Raw genomic sequence first — 17,921 nt, 5'->3', positions numbered from 1 at the left:
AGCACTATTTACGCGCTAAATTAGAACAGTATTTACGCTTTAGTTTTTGTTAGAGTTGATGAGACATTTAATGATACACTGACACAGTTAAGCGTAATGAAATATAGTTTAATTTAAGAGTTAAATGCACACACTTCGCACGATGATACTGCATAGCGTCGCGTGACATTTCGTCGAGAGAAGAAGCCGGAAGAGAATGGGAACACGCGACATCGCAGAGGGCGCGAAAACAAAAAGGCGCGAAATACAAACTAATTAATTGCGAGTATTATTGTCTCAACAGTTCTTATACGCGTTCTCAATTTACGGGCAGAAAATATTCTAATAAGTTTTAAAAGTTGTTTCGTTTGCACTAATTAAAAAGAAAAGGTTCACTGTTTTGAATTATTGTAGCAACTGCGACATGGAATGAAATTTACTCCTGCTTTCTGAAACGTTATTTTTAAACTGTTTGAAATGGTTATGCATTTCTGAAATATATACTAACTTCAATTTCTAATATTTTTTTTTCTGCACTGACTTTATTTCTTTTTTACATGTATACATAGAAAGATAGTACTCTACATACATATAATATATAATGTATAATGTAACCTATATTATGTATACATATAATATAGGTTATAAATGTTATTCTACAATACATGTAGATTTTCCCGCACTGTTATTCTATTAATGTGTTATGTTCACATTCAATATTTCTACAATATTAATATATAAATGTGTAAATATTATATTTCTTAACTACCCATTTCCTTTTCAACACAAAATAAGAAATTCTGTATTTCATAACATGCTGTAAAACATAACCTATACAAAAGGGTAATACCTAGGTCTGCAACAACGCTAATAATAATAAATAATATGAAGTAATTATAAATAATATTGCTCCAATAATAACAATATGACACTAAAAATAACAAATGTATAATTTTGCTAAAAATAAAAGTTTCTAAATAAATTTTTTAAAAAGGTGCTCCATTACATTTTTTCTATATAACATTATTAGTTAAGTGTCAAAGCATCGCTCAAAAATGTATCAAATGTAATAATGTAACAGTTCGGTTAGACACTTGTATTTTCTTATCTCTTCCAAGTTGATCTCCGCGTTTATCGCATCTATAAAAATATCGGTGGTAGCTTGTCATTTTGACACGTAGAATCCAGCGCGACCCCTTGGAAGGGGTTCCAGTGCTCGGTGTGTCTGTATAGAAGTACCAACCCTTCGGCAGTCAACTAATAAATTGCGCTCCACCCCAAAGAAAAGCGGCTTTTGTTTCCATTTCGCGAGATTACTAAGACTGTCAGGTTGTCGTTTCCCCGTAGCCCATTTGTCCTTTCCTTCTCAGATCTTTTTTGCATGATCGTCCCTTTGGAATAAGGGGAAAACATCAATTTCTGATATTATTTCTCGATCTCTGCTTAATTTGAATTTGATCGTGAGATATGGCTGCTCGCGGTTACAGGGATTTGTCAGAAATTGTTAAATCTGTGCACTTGAAACTGGCTTCTCAAACTTCACAAGTTTTCAAATTTCAGAAGTTTGAAATGTCTAAATTCCTGGACTCCGAAATATTTTTCCAATTTTTCAGTTTTCAAATTTCCAAATACTCTCAAAACTTTCATTCTCAAGTTTAAAAATTTTCAAATTCTGAAATTCCTAAATTATAAAATTTTTAAATTTTTAAATTCTCAGTCTCAAATTTTGAAAGCCTCAAATTCTTAAATTTCCAAAGCTCTCAAATTTTAAATTTTCACATTCTTAAAATCTCAAATTTCAAAATTCTCAAAATTCTCAACATTTTCAAATTTCAAAATTTCAAAATTCTCAAAGTCTCAAGGTCTCAAATTGTCAAAGTTCCAAATTTCAAATTTCTCAAATTTTTCAAATTTCCAAATTTCCAAAATTTCCCAAAAATCCCCAAATTTCTAAATTCTCAAATCTACAGATTCTCAAAATTTCAAAATTCTCAAATCTACTGATTCTCAAAATTTCAAAATTCTCAAATTTCAAAGTTCTCAAATTTCTCAAACTTCCAAATTTCCAAAATTTCCCAAAAATCCCCAAATTTCTAAATTCTCAAATCTACAAATTCTCAAAATTTCAAAATTTTCAAATCTACTGATTCTCAAAATTTCAAAATTCTCAAATTCTTAAAGTCTCAAAGTCTCATATTCTCAAATTTCAAACTTTTTAAGTTCTCAATCTACGGATTCTCGAATTCCCAAAATCTCAAATTTATAAATACGTCAATTTCCAAATTCTCAAATTTTTTAATTTTTAATTTCTGAACCGTTCAACCTCTGAAAATTTGAAAGTCTCAAATTTCCAAATTTTCAAACTTCTATTTCTCAAATTTTCTAAATTTCCCGAATTCTTCAAATATCGAAATTTAACATCTTCCCAATTCCCAAATGCACTTAAAGCTATCCTTGTAACTAGAGTTTATGTTATAGAAATCCTATTCCATAGCTTATCGTCTTAGATTAGACTATCGTATCGTAACCTTGTCACCGTGCAACCACGAATACGAGCTTGCAGTTAACTGTGCTCCAGGCCACACTGACCCAGCGATGTTGTGGTCTTCTCTAATGGAAACTGTTCCTTAATTTTAATTGGCTACCAAGTAGCTTTCGCTGTTCCAATAAAAGGGCCATGGCAGCTTCAGAGTTGGGTTTCACACTTACTATAATCTACCACAGGTTAACCACACTCTGTAACTCTCCACGAGTTAGCGTACTTGTTAACTTTCGCACTGTCAAAGCAACGCTGTCGAATCATTAGAAATCAGTTTTACCTGAAACCATTGGAACTAGCAACTTAATTAACGTAACACTTCATTATTAGTGTAATATTACTATGGATGCTGAGCAAGACGTAATAACGCAATACGTTGATCGCCGCAGTGAAAACTGATGTTTATAGTCAGACACACCACAGTTCACAGTAGATTTACGGAAGACGTAACTGACAGATCTTACATTTCTTACTTTAAATTACAGAGAGTACTAAGAAGCTTTTAGCAAAATGTTAAGTTTTGTCAAGATAAAGAATAATTGTATATCATACCTCATTCATTTATTTTTCTACTTTAGTTTTAATTTAAAAATAAGTGATTATGAAACATCCGTAAGTTTTGATAGAAGCGAATCTTCCGGATCTAAACTTTCGCCATCCGACACTGACCGAAGTTTGCCGAACGTAGAAAAGTAGGGACCGAAGAAAACGTTTGAGTGACCGAACGTAAACAAACAGTACATATCGGAAGGTGATGGTAATGCAAGAATAAAACTTGTTTATTGTTGACTTTTTAGTTACGAAACTTTTATTGTAATGTTTATGATATTTTCCTGATTAAAATGAGATTAAACACGACGAAATTCGAATCATATTTATTCCTAATTTCAAACGTATTCTTTACATCGTGGGTTTATTGTAGTGAGATTTGCGGTGAACTGACGAGTAATGACAGGTCGGATAACTTCGATTCTCTTCGGTATTATTCGGATAATCACGTGATACATCTGACAGTTACAATTATAAAATGGCTGAAGTGTCTGAATGCGGTTGAGAAGAATGATTGGTAATAAAGTTTTCTGATAATAAAGATAATAAAATGATTGATACAAATATATTAAAGTTATAATAAAGTTTCGGAATAAGAATATCTCTCGAATTTGAACTTCCGTTTACACAATATATTGTGTAGTTCCGACATTAACCAAAGTTTGCTGAACGTAGAAAAAAGTAGTGTGTAGGAAACATCCAAACGTAAATAAACAGTAATACATCGAAATAATTTTAATGCAACAGGTCATACCATAACTTGCTAATATTATAGTATAAAAATATAGTAAATTAAGAATTTAATAGTTCAGAAATTTGTTAATTTAAAAGCATAATAATTTAAGTGTTTACTAACTAGTTAACCTTCAGATTTAAAAATTTAGTAATTTAGGACTTTACAATTCTTTAATTTTCAAATTTAAAAATATAAGAATTATTAAAATTTTAAACTTGTTAATTTTAAGTTTGAAGATGTAATTCGATAATACATTAAATTCCAAATTAAAAATCATTTTAATTTAACAATTTTAAACTTATTAATTTTTAGATTTAAAAATATAACAGTCTAAAGTTGTTAATATTCAAATTTAAGAACAAAATAATAACCTATTTTAGACTTATCAAATTCCAGAAACATAAATCTATAAATATAGTAATAATTTACATCAGTTTGAAGTCCCGCGAGAAAATGTCCCAAACCAGCCTTCTAAACATCACAAAGTAAATCCATTTAGAATCACATTTGGCCGCGTTATTCGTCCGTATCCTTCCTGACTCAGTTCGCGCCATAAGATGCGTTTTATAACTTACGGAGATAGACTCAGCTGTTTTGCGAAAGAGTAGAGTGGCAATATTATCGACAAAATTAGGCGAAATATGGGTTGCGTGGCCAAACTTTGCGTCCTTAAATACAAGAAGTTTTGAAGTGCAACAAAGCTCGTTCGAAAGAGGAAGGTTCAATGCGGCGCGCTGGTCATGGCTCAACGATATCATGTTAATATTCGATAAGACGAGAGCTATAAAGTCAAGGAAGGATCAACATAACACAACCGTGGATTTCAAGTATTTTTCTACCATCGAGAGATTGTTTTCGATGCGAGCAATACCAGCGCGCTCGAGCAGGCGCATTTAGCTGCAAAATAAGCTATAATTCACTTCGGTTCCAATGAGAAATAAAGATGAGAAGTTTGGCTCCGTGTCATCGTTGTTTTCCACACCATTTTGCCATATTATCGATAAAACGATGCAAATATATGACCTGTGTGATTGGACAGGCAGAAATAAGATGGTGTCGAATTAGAACAATTGCAAACGTAAAACCAGTGCTGTCAAATCGAATCGTAAATGAAATCACATATGTCTACGGATTTAACGATACGTCGTAACTTGAACGACTTCTGCACTACAATAGCGATGATCCTCTTGAAGAAATCACAGCACGCCAATCGAGCAATTCCCAATGCTCCGGTCCTTGATTTCTTTTTTTACTTATTATTCACCCTAGCCCCTTAAGGTCCTGCCAAATGATACATCGATATAGCAGTTTGTATCTCATCGAAGGTTAGGTCTCTAGGTTCCTGGTTCTCGTCGCGCTGCCCGCATTGCGTCGCGTTTGCCTCACGCCGGCGCCTGGCACCCCTTTGCTTTTTCACCCCCTCCTATTTCGCCCCCTCTCTTCGACCCCCACCTTTTTTCCTCGACAACGCCCCTCCCGATTTTCCCCCTTACTCTCTGCAACGAAGATGCTCGTTAAGCGTTCCAAACCCCCTACAATCCTCCCCCTAATTTGGCAGTGTCGAATACACTCGATTCTCCTTTTACACCGTTTTAATTGAATACGATGTAGCTGACGACACTCTTGACGCTGGCTGTTACAGTTCTCGCTCGATTTTATCTATTTGATTCTATGAAACGTCGCCAGATAGACTTTTATTCGTTTATTTACGGGCAAGTTGATTCTTGGACTCAAAGGTGAAGGTGGGGGCGGAGAGGAAATGTGAAATATGGTTTTATGGTTGATTAGAACGAGGAGGAGGGTGAGGATCGAACTGAATGAGCGCTGCAGAGAAACGTAATGGAATAATGTATATGTAGTATCTGAAATGTATATGATTTATGTTGATGCGAAAATGTGTGATTGAGAGTTACAGGCCGACTAGAGTTTTTTAAGGATGCTCAGTTTTTAAATTTTTGAACTTCTGATGCCTAAAAATTTTGGATTCTTAGCTTTCTGATCAAATGAGTAAATTTTCATAATTCTGTGCTTCCACATTTCTAAATTCTTAAACCTTTAAATTTTCAAATTTCCAAATTTCCAAATTATCAAAATTTCAAGTTCCCAAATTTCTAAATTTACAGATTATCAAAATTTTAAATTTCCAAATTTCTAAATTTACGGATTTTCAAAATTCGAAATTTTCAAATTTCTAAATTTCAAGTTTACAAATTTTTAAATTTACAGATTTTCAATATTTCAAATTTCTAAATTTGCAGATTTTCAAAATTTCAAATTTTTAGATTTACAGATTTTCAAAATTTCAAATTCCTAAATTTACAGATTATCAAAATCTTAAATTTCCAAATTTCTAAATTTACAGATTTTCAAAATTCGAAATTTCTGAATTGCCAAATTCATAAATCTTCAAATTTTCAAACTTCCAAATTTCTAAATTTACAGATTTTCAAATTTGTAAATTTTTGAATTTCTAAATTTCTGAATTGCCAAATTCATAAATCTTCAAATTTTCAAACTTCCAAATTTCTAAATTTTCAAATTTGACATTTTCTGATTTCCAAATTTCTAAACTTCCATGTTCCCAAGTTTCAAAATTTATAAATTTTATGTTTGTTGAATTACAAATTTTGAGGTTATAGTTTTCAAATTCTCATATTTTGAAATTTATATATTTTAGAACTTCTGAGTTCAAAAATATAAAAATGTCGAAGCTGTAAATTTCAAAATTTGTGTATTTCTCAATTTCGCAGTTTCGAAATCAGTAAACTTGCAAATATTAGAAATATCTAATTTTGAGTTCCAGATTTGAAAATTCAAAAACCACCAAATTATAATTAAAATATTTTTCAATTCCCCTATTAAACAAGCACCATTTCAAATGAGTCAAATCAATGAAATTAATTTTTGCAATCAAATAATTAATATCACTAATTATCCATAAAATAAATTAATATCACAGAAAGTGCTTATTATCCACAGTTCGTATAAAGAGGAAATTAATTCTGATTTAAAAAAAAAATTAATATTTGTTGAAGCAAAAAAAATTGTTTCATCGCTTTGCATCTTCGAGTATAAAAATTAGCTTAATTGTAGTCGCGATTTTCCTCTCTGAAAGAGTAGCGTTTTCATACAAAAGAAAAACGACCGGTATAATTATTTGGAGCATGACGCAATGTTTACGTGTCCTCGTTTTGAGACGTTTCGCTTCCTTTTTTGTATTTTTCATTTTAAAACAAACACAGACAAACCATTAATTCCGTTAGCTGACACGAAAACTCCGCTTTACGAAACTTTGGTTAATACCGTCGCAGCTAAGGTGTAATTAAAACTCAATTATATTAGGATGTCCCGTTTTTACGTTCAATTTCGACGCTGTATCTACTTTTACGGTTCACCGTTTCAACGTCGTTAATTAATACGAATTCAGTTTCAATTCATACGTATTTTCTCATAGCTTGTTCTTGAAATATTATTTATTTAAACGAACAAAAATGGGGTAAACTTTATTTTGGGAATAAAAAATTATTGACTTCATTAGACAGAAATGCAAATTTTAGTGTTAGAAATCCAGTACTTAAAAAGTTATACGTATGTCAATTTGAGAGATTTTGGCGTATTTGATTGGTTACTGCGACGCCATATTGGATTTTACCCATACACTATTAGTCGTATACGTAAAAAAAGATAAAACATGCTTTAAAAACGGTAAAAATGGTAAAACATGTTTTTCGAATCACTGATTCTAAACAGACGTTCGTTTTTTTAAAAATCACTTTAACTCTCATAAACGCAGTTCAAGCAAATTATAGATGAAAGTCGATGTGACGTCACGCTCACACGTCAAATAAGCTAAAAATATTTAACTTTATATACGCATGATTTATTAACCGCTGAATTCCTAGCATTAAAAATTACATTTTTGGTATTCTAGGCGCCAAAAGTTATTAACCTCGTAAGCATGATATGCCATTATAGTGGTTTTCGCAGATACCATCTCTCTGGACGACAGTCCATTATAGTGGCTTTCGCGAATGTCATCGTAGATTGACATAGCGCCACTATAGTGACTCACTCTATTTGCTCACTCGCTCACCGTTTCAATCGAATGATCGTTTTCATGTTTTGATTCGCACTTTTTGCCTTCACCTCGTTTTATAAGAGTATTAACAAATCCCACAAAAGTACATTACATAAATAAAAGGCTACGCAAAGTATCTTAGTCACCACGTAGCACCTCTTGCGCTAATACGATATTGGAAACATTTGCAAATTACATATTTTGTGAATTTTCTAAAAAAGTAAATTATCAAAGTTAAAGCATATGTATCACATCTTTGGAAAAAATTATAATTTAATCATCAAAAACTTCATTCCAATGTACTCGCGTAGAACAGCATTGTCGCATATTGTAGTGGCGTTTACGCGTAATTCGCGTCGAACTCTTCGGAAATACAGCGCGGCGTAAACTTCAGCCGTGCCTAAGAGGTTAAACGGTAAAAAAAGAATTTTGTGTACCCCAAAGTGTTCTTTAAAGATGGTATAGATGAACAAAAATGATCAATCCACAACAAAATGTCGAAAGATAAAAATTATAGGTTATATACCGCACTGATACAAAAATGTAGCACTTATTACGTAGCACTTTTCGAACGCATCTTCTAAAACCGTGCCATAGAAAAACGCGAGTAGCGCCCCAGCTACTTTCTTCCGCAGATCACTCATGCAAAGTCACCGTAAGTTTACTGCACTTTAACTCTTTGCGGTTAGGTGGAATAAAAACTTTTGCTTAGCTTTTATGCATGGTGGCATATATTTTAACCCATCTCGAAAAGTTGGCGTTTTTGTGCGAAATAATTGAAGTGAACGTTTTTCTGTTTCTTTATATTATAAGAAAATTCTGTGCAACTTAGGTTTTTATTTTCTTTGAAATTGTGTGGTTTAAAAGGTTGACATGTTGACTGTCACACTGAAGCAGTAGAAAACGTTAGTAGATATTTTTATTTTTAATTAATTCTACAAAATATGTTCACCATACACTGCTGGCCAAAATTAACGCACCACTTTCTTTAGCCGTTTCTTTCTTTACGTTCTGTTGGAGGTAGGACTTTGAAATTTTGAGGATAGTTGGGTCCATGGGTTATCTCAATGCTCCAGGAGTGCCATTGTTTCCTGCTACCCCGTTGCGGTGTCGGCGACCCCTTGAATGCTAGGGGGTCGAAAAACCGAAAAAAAAGGCTCTAAATTCGACAGAAAAAAAGAAAAAGTCCGAAATTTTTTTACAGAATGAAGTTCTTTAGGTTGCGGCCTTTCCGAAAATGCCCGGCTCAACCGCCTGCGACACCCCCAACCCCCTCCCTAATTTTCCGCCCCTCCCAAAGGGGCGGTTTTCGATTTTGCTCAAACTTTTACCGAAGCTTCCTCTCAACCCCAGTTATACCTGGTAAAAGTTTGGTCGCGTTTACACCAACCCCTTGGTCGCTACACGCTGTCAAAAAACCTCCCCTTGCTGTTTTTTCATTTTTTTCACAGTTAAAAGTCAATTTTAGACCTGCAGTTCACGGAAAAACTTGTTTCCGTGCCAACGGTATCGTTCCTGTTGATGGTTTGTGCCTGGTGTGAAACCAATCCCCGCTGAGGGGGTTCCTACTTCCAACCCTCTGAATCCACGCCCGGGGGTGGGCGGGTAAATTGGGTGCATGCGATCGATTGAGGGATCATTGGAGCATTTCTGTACAAATTTTCAAGTCGATTACTCGAACCGTTCTCGCGCGATATGCAAAAAAGTGGAAATTTTGAGATTTTCAACCCCAAGTTCACCTAGCAGCCACGACATATTGGAGGCAGTTGGCATCCCGCGGATTGACCTCTCACGAAGTTTGAACCCTCCTCTCTTCGATCTCAGAAGGTGCAATCGCTCACATGATCCGCACAGCCTCCAGCGACGCCGCAAATTTAGAGCCTTTTTTTCGGTTTTTCGACCCCCTAGCATTCAAGGAGTCGCCGATACCGCAACGGGGTGGCAGGCAATAATGGCACTCCTGGAGCACTGAGATAACCCATGGGCCCAACTGTCCTCAAAATTTCAAAGTCCTACCTCCAACAGAACGTAAAGAAAGAAACGGCTAAAGAAAGTGGTGCGTTAATTTTGGCCAGCAGTGTATTTTGTTGTATTTATTATCCACAGTTTCAAGTAGTTAATATGAATATTTTTAATTAGATAAGTGAATAAATTCTTAGTAGCACAGGTGATAGATTTAAATGAAAATTTAAACGTCATCCATATGATGTACTAGTGAAAGTTAAAACTTGTACAAACAAGTTTGTAAAAACAGTTTATTAGAAAATGTCTTTAAATGAATTTCACATTTTATTAAAAAATTTAATTGCATGAACTTTTTATTTTATTAACAACTATTCATACAAATATTTATTAAAAAGTTCGTTCAAAATTTATATTTCATTACAAAACTCGTTAATACAAACTTTATATTCCGTTAAAAACTGTTTAAGCAAACTTTATATTTTTATTAAAAAATTTGCTTATACGATTTTTATATTTGATTAGAAAGTTTTTATAAAAATATTTATTTCATATTTCACTAAAACATGTTCACATTTTTTAATTTCTGTAAAGCTTCGCTAATAACATTTAACTATTTTTCTTAAAGAATTGATATCAAATTTACACAAAAATTAACGTGAAAATGAATAACATTGAAATCAAGTAAGTTAAAGTCGAATTAATTAATTAATTTAAATATGAATTTATAGTAAGTAAATTAATTAACAAGTTGTCAAACGAAAATATACTTTACGTTTTCAAATAAAATATAAAAAAACTCGCAGCGTGCAGGTCTAAAAATTTTTAAACATTAATTGCGCAATCAGCGTAATTAATCGGCTCTAGTACTTTATTTTGAAAATATATCCGTCACGCAAGCGGTTTGAGCACGTTCTAAAATTCAATACATACTAATGCATGTTTGTCGATATTTATTAATATGCAAATCGGAAATTGATTGAAAGTAGCTATATTTTTACGTGTTTACTCCGGCTTTGCTACACGATCGAACACTCGAGCTACTTTAGCGAGCGATTGAACGAAAAATTTGCGAAGTAAGGCCAATTCAGAATCGTCGGCTTAATTATTTACTCTGGCGATTTAATTGAGACGCTTGATAATTCGAGTTTGGAAAACGAACAGGTTGGAAAGCGTGCTTTTGTGTGGATATTCATCAGCAATGATCCTTCGGACTTATTATTTATATATTTGTGCATTTTATTATACCACCATTGTTAATTTAAAGTATTTAATTTAAAATAATTGAGAGAACAATACAGAAAATATATTTTACTTATCACTAAAGTTAAACTAATAATTAATTTAAATGTTAATTGGAGAATAAATTGTAATTGAAACTTTAATTAAAAAATAAGTAAAAATTATTATTGTAATTTTCGTTAAAAAGTTTAAATTAAACACCAGTAAAATTTTATTGCAAATTGTTAAAATCTTTAGAATTTTTATTTAAAAATTAGTAACAATCTGAACTGCAGTGAAGAAATTTAAAATAATTTTTATTTTTTTTATTATAAAATAAACATCTTAATTTTCATTATAAAAATTTAAAAAATAAGAAATGGAATATTTAAAAAAAAAATGTTTAAATAAAATTTGGAAATTTCATTCAAAAAATTTAAAAATCAAAATTTGAATTTTCATTACAAAAATTACAAAATAAAAATTGAATATTTATTCAAAAAATAAAAGTATAACGTTTTAAGTTTCCATTAAACAATTTAGAAAATAAAATTTTGGATTTTCACAAAAGAAATTAAAGAACAATCATACTAAATAATTAGAAATAATTAGAAATAATTACTAAAATAATTAGAAAATAAAAACTTGAATATTTATTTAAAAAAACAAAAAATAAAAATTTGAATGTTCCCAAAAAAATTGTTTAATTTAATATAAAGTGATAGATTTGAAATAATAAATTGAACACTTGCTGCATCACAAATTGTGTACCAATATAATTTGATTAAAAATAAGATAAAAAGGAAGTTGTTAAAATGGTCCGTTATTTCATTGAAGGTTTAGTTGAACTGCGGATTCGTATTATACAGTTCTTTTGAAACTTTTTGAATAGAACGCTGTTGAAGAGTAGAAGTATCTTGAATACCGAAGTTGCTATTACCCCACCGTTATTGCTATCTTCACGATGCAAAGTGGTTCGGAATATATTTTGCAAAATTGCTTCAACAATAGGGCTGAGAAATCTTCAATTCTAAGATAAAAGGCCTTTTGTCTACCCACTTTGACCTGTAAATTCAATGGGCAGGCAAATGTAATACTGTAACATATTATAATTTGTTTACGTATGTATATTTTCAATTCTCAATTTCAGCTTCACTATTAAATAAATAAATTATTTTGAAATTTTGTTTTAATAATTATAATTATTATTTTAATTAATAAAATTAATTTTTTTTTAATTTATTTTTATTTTATTTATTTGGTCTGTTTTGTTAATTTATCCATTTTAAAAAATTGGCCAATTTTGTAAATTTTCTTAATTTGCTCAGTTTTGTCCATTTTTACAAATTGATCAATTTCTACAATTCTTTTCAATTTAGTCAATTTTGTCAATTTTACTTGTTTTATTAATTTTTACAATTTGGCCAATTTTTACAATTTTTTTCAATTTGGTGAATTTTGTCAATTTTACCTGTTTTGTTAATTTTTATAATTTGGTCAACTTCTACAATTTTTTTCAATTTAGTCAGTTTTGTCGATTTTACCAGTTTTCTTCATTTTTACAATTTGGTCAACTTCTACACTTTTTTTCAATTTAGTCAATTTTACCTGTTTTGCTAATTTTTACAATTTGGTCAATTTCCCCAATTTTTTTCAATTTAGTCAATTTAGTCAATTTTAGCCATTTTTTTAATATTTACAATTTAGTCAATTCCGTCAATTATTTCAATTATCTCAATTTGAAATAATGATCCAGCGATTACTTCAATAAAACTGAAATTTAATATCTTCAGTAAATTAATTAAGATGTTATGAACAATTGTAAGTTCCAAAATAATCATAATAATTTCACAATGCACGTTTTTAAAGTAATGTTAGACTCAATAATGATTTTGAACAAAATCACTATTTGAACTACAATAAATATATGAGATATTTCATCGACAACAATTTAACTCTTACATGACACATGAAAGTTCGTATCGACTTTTAAACGGAAGTGCAGCTGTCGTCCGTAATATCAAGCATACATTCAAACTATTCAGATTAACTCTCGAGAACGATGATATTTCACCATCAACTTCATGGACAAAGCAAGTGTATCACTACATTATACATATAATGCTTCAAGTTTCTAGCTTAATCATCCCTTAATACCTTGACACGTTGACCTATTTTTGCGTCTTTCTAAAAAAATTTTAATGGAGTATAAAAAACTTTGTCTAGAACTTTCTATACTTCTTAAAAACTTGGAAGTTTTTTATTATCCATTTAAAAATATGAGAATTTTGGAATATTGAAGTTTAATAAATAATTTGAGAATTTGACAAACTGTGTATTTCTAAATTTAGTAAGAAAAGAATTAAAAATTTGAAGAACTGAAAATTTCTTAGTTCGATAACTCGAGAATTTCGAAATTTGAGAAACTGTAAATTAATTGTACTGTGGTACGAAATACTGAGTAGAAGCAGTTCGAGTAGATTCCATAAAGCAGTAACATTCAATCATATCTATAGTTACAACTCGTTAAAAGTTTTCAATGGATCCTCGTTGCCGTTCCACTCTCCTAGTTAGCACCTACTCTTGCATCATTTCATTTTATGAGATGCCAACTTCTGATTTCTTTCCAGCCTTTTTCTACGAGCACACTCGATAACTATCGTGTCCCTCCGATCAACTGCAAAAATCAATGTTTTAACGTTACTTTTGTTGTAGCTGAAGTTTCGCATTGGAATATGATCCTTAACACGCGTATGAAAGTTTACACAGTATCTATTAAAGATTCAATATAAGCGAATCTCTCGAACTCTGCGAACTTTTTTTAAATTTTAAGTAGTTTCGACGTTGACCGAAGTATGGCGAATGTAGAAAGCGAGCAACGAAAACGACCGAAATATCGAACACGTAGTGACCAAAATATTGAACACGAATATCCGTAACACAATTGTATTGGAAGGATAAAACTGTTTTCTTTTTTATTTTTTTATTATTGAAACATTCACTAACATATTTGCGATATTTTCCTGGTGAAAATGAGATCAAACACGACGTAATTCGGAACACATTTACTTGTGATTTTAAGACTTCTGCTCATGCGGTAAAATCTGGACATAAGTGGATCTTTCGGATCTGAGTTCTCGTTCACATCGCGTAGTTCCGATATTGACCGAAGTTTTCCGAACGTAGAAAAGTAGCGAGTGATGGAAACGTTCGAACGTAACCAAACAGTAACTCATCCGTGATACAATCCTATTGCAAGAATAAACCTTTAAATTTTTTACTTTTATGTTATGAAACTTTTATTAACATATTTTGTGACTTCTTCCTGAGTAAAACGAGACCTAACACGACATAATTCGGAACTTTTCGTAGTTTTAAGGGTTTACTTTACATCACGGTTTTAATAATATTCGCGGTAAACGAATGAATGACACGTCGGGTAACTTCGTTTCTTTTCGGTGTTAGTCGGATAGTCACGTGATACGTCAACAGTAAAAATCGTAAAATGGCTGAAGTGTCTAAATGCGGTTGAGAAAAGTGGTCGAGGATGTACTAACGTTTCAAAATAAGCAAATCTCTCGTGTCTGAAGTTTTACTTACATAGTGTAGTTTTGGCAGTGACCCAAGTTTGCCGAACGTACAAAAGTAGCCAGTGACAAAAATGAAACTTTATTGTAGCACGATTAAGAAATATAATATCGTTTATAGAAATACTGAATACGGACTATACGTTAATGAAAATATACAACAAAATGAATTAATAAAAAACAAGTATTATAGTGGTATAGAAGTTGAAAAATGATGTTGTTTAGGTAGTTTCATTTATTTAATTTATTTGTGGTGTAAATTTCTTTGCATAGAAAAAAGTATAATGTAGGGGTGAAGATTGAGAAGGGTTTAGGATTGTAGTCACTTAGAGAAAATGAAACATATATTTAAATTTAAATAGAAGGAACGATTTAATTTTAAATAAAAAGGAAAGAAATATAAGGTAATATAATATAGAATATAATAAACGAAAATTTACTAAATATATTAAAGTCTTAAATTTAAAGTCCCAAATTTCAGAAGTGAAATATTTGTAAGTTTGCAACTTGAACAACTTAAAAGCTTTCAAACCAATAAATGTAAAGGTAATTGAGAAATTTCAAAATTTTAATAATTTGGAGAAACACCCTATATAAATTCTTGCGCGCGTAACGTTTGTCATGGTAATACGTTAAACGAATGCAAATGATTGCAGCTTCCGTCGGCTTTTAGCAATTATTTCTGTCTAATTATTCAGGAAAGGAGAATGATCAAAGGAAAAAGGAGAAGGTAAAACGGTCCGCCATATGGCTTTGAAATTTCTCGTTTGATTTTCTCGAGATGTAGCTGTAGGAATTCTATGCATTATCGTGGTACCCGAAGGGAACATGGATAATCCAGAATCTGTCCTCGAGAGCAGTCAACTTAATTAAATCTTTGGATTATCCGTCGCTCGGTAAAATATTAGGTGGCCACGAATGCGAACGTACAAATACTTTACGTTATAGTAACCGTAAAGTACTTGTAAGAAGATAGTGCATTATACAGATTAGTTTAGAGAAAATAGAGGAAGATGATAGTTCAATTTTTCTTTTATATAGCCTCAATTTGTCTAAGAAATTACACTGTAATTAGTACTGAATTAATGGTTATTGATTAACAACGGTTATTTCGGTTACACAAATCGAATTTGTAGTTCTCTTAACTCTGTTCATCTTAATACAGATACATACCGAAAATCCGTAGCATGCTTAAAGTACTCGTTAATTAACCGTCTTTAATTCTTAACCATTTTCGTGTGCATTCGAAATTTCTTCTCTTTGTTACTTTTTTATTTACACTCTAATTTATGCTGTTACTCTAAGTGTTTGTAAAACTGCAAAATGTGTTTAATATTTTATTCTTCCTTACAAAGGTGCTGAAAAGGTAATTTGGAAATTAGCGATTTAAAAGATTTTGAAAATTTGAAAGTTTGGGAATTTGACTATTTAGAAATATGGTAATTTGAAAATTTGGAAGTTTATGAATTTGGAAATGTAGAAATTTGGCAACTTGAAAATTTGAGTTAAAATTTGAAATTTGAAATTTTTTATTTTGGAATTTAGAAAATTGGAATTTAGAAAATTGGAATTTTGGATTTTGGATTTTGGGATTTTGAATTTTGGGATTTTCAAATTTTTGATTTTTACATTTCTGAATTTTTGATTTTGACATTTTTGATTTTGAAATTTTTGAATTTTTGATTTTGACATTTTTGATTTCGAAACTTTGAATTTTGGGATTTTGAAATTTTGGATTTTAAAATTTGTGATTTTGGTATTTTGGAATTTTGGATTTTGAAATTTCAGATTTTGGAATTTTTGATTTCGAAACTTTGAATTTTGGGATTTTGAAATTTTGGATTTTAAAATTTGTGATTTTGGTATTTTGGAATTTTGGATTTTGAAATTTTGGTGTTTTGGAATTTTGGATTTTGAAATTTTGGATATTGAACTTTTGGATTTTGAAATTTCAGATTTTGGAATTTTTGATTTCGAAACTTTGAATTTTGGGATTTTGAAATTTTGGATTTTAAAATTTGTGATTTTGGTATTTTGGAATTTTGGATTCTGAAATTTTGGATATTGAACTTTTGGATTTTGAAATTTCAGATTTTGGAATTTTGGATTTTGGAATTTTTGATTTTGACATTTTTGATTTCGAAACTTTGAATTTTGGGATTTTGAAATTTTGTATTTTAAAATTTGTGATTTTGGTATTTTGGAATTTTGGATTTTGAAATTTTGGATTTTGAAATTTTGAATATTGAACTTTTGGATTTTGAAATTTCAGATTTTGGAATTTTGGATTTTGGAATTTTGGATTTTGGAATTTTGGATTTTGGAATTTTGGATTTTGGAATTTTGGATTTTGGATTTTGGAATTTTGGAATTTTGGATTTTGGAATTTTTAAATTTTGAATTTTGAGAAACCTGTCTGCTTGAAAAACTGAAAATGTAGAAGTTCTTAAATTTTCAAATTGGAAGCTTAGATATTTAGAACATTGAAAATCTAGAAAATTATAAAAAATCTTGTATATTACATTTCATACTATATTACATTATATTTCGCCTGCATCTACGTCACCATTTAAATTTTAATTATTGTCCTATTTTAATTGACAAAGAAACTTTTCCCTCCATTTATATTTCTTCTTGTATGAAGATTTACTCCATAAACAGATGAATAAATAAATTAATTAATTAAAATAAACATACGATGGAACTCATTTCCCCATAGGTTTATTCGTAGCCAAGGGGAAACCACGTTGCAGTCGTGTGTCTCTCGATTGGTCTAAAGATAATAGCACAATTTATTAGCTACACAGTACACAAAGTGCATACTGTTTCACTTCGCAGCGCTCGATGCCAATGTAAACGCATGAATTAATAAATTGAAGGAATATAACAGTTCGCCGGAGTTGGAACGATATACCGCTGCCACATTATGAGCTCATGAAACTGAAAAGGCTGCTAGAGAGAGAACGAGAAGTTAGTTACACACTACACTCGCAAACTTCCGACGGAAGTTGAATTTTTCGATGAAAATTTCTTCTTCTTTCTCTTTGCAAACTGACAAAAACAGACGGATAGTGGAGAAATGAGAGGAAATCGCGAATATTATATGTGGCCGGTGAAAAAATGCTGGAAAAGCGGAATTTTATATACACATTTGGCTTCAGGTATTGATTTCATTGCATTAAATATTTATTTATTAAAATTATTCAATGAAAGTTTAAATAAATATATCAAATTGTAAAAATCTGAAGAAAGTTAGAAATTAAAAAAAAC

General features: G+C 30.9%; 2 protein-coding genes and 1 long non-coding RNA gene across 8 annotated transcripts in view; 2 read left to right on the top strand and 1 right to left on the bottom strand.

Annotated features, from left to right (window-relative positions):
• Positions 1-17,921, top strand: part of Nca (neurocalcin homolog) — a 238,087-nt gene that overhangs the window by 50,571 nt on the left and 169,595 nt on the right. The gene's annotated exons all lie outside the window — the stretch shown is intronic.
• The window catches only part of LOC100883363 (neuronal calcium sensor 2), a 214,689-nt gene that overhangs the window by 50,406 nt on the left and 146,362 nt on the right, over positions 1-17,921 (top strand). The window contains exon 1 of one of the 2 annotated variants that reach the window (XM_012288009.2): positions 17,404-17,812. The exons of the other annotated variant lie outside the window; for it this stretch is intronic. The gene's annotated coding sequence lies outside the window, so the exon portion shown is untranslated. Of the gene's footprint in view, positions 1-17,403; positions 17,813-17,921 lie in introns of those variants that run through there. 2 annotated transcript variants of the gene reach the window in all.
• LOC105662800 (uncharacterized) overlaps positions 638-17,921 on the bottom strand; it is a 61,534-nt gene continuing 44,250 nt past the window's right edge. For 3 of the 4 annotated variants that reach the window (XR_013039089.1, XR_013039091.1, XR_013039090.1), the window contains 2 exons: positions 13,027-13,741; positions 11,760-12,837 (listed from right to left, as the gene is read on the bottom strand). This is a non-coding gene — a long non-coding RNA (uncharacterized LOC105662800). Of the gene's footprint in view, positions 1,371-11,759; positions 12,838-13,026; positions 13,742-17,921 lie in introns of those variants that run through there. The other variant, XR_013039093.1, reaches the window with a different exon arrangement.

This window comes from Megachile rotundata, chromosome 8 (genome assembly GCF_050947335.1).
Source record: "Megachile rotundata isolate GNS110a chromosome 8, iyMegRotu1, whole genome shotgun sequence".
Taxonomy (NCBI): domain Eukaryota; kingdom Metazoa; phylum Arthropoda; class Insecta; order Hymenoptera; family Megachilidae; genus Megachile; species Megachile rotundata.
Note: the sequence above shows the minus strand (reverse complement) of the source record. Positions and strands in the feature narration are given on the sequence as shown.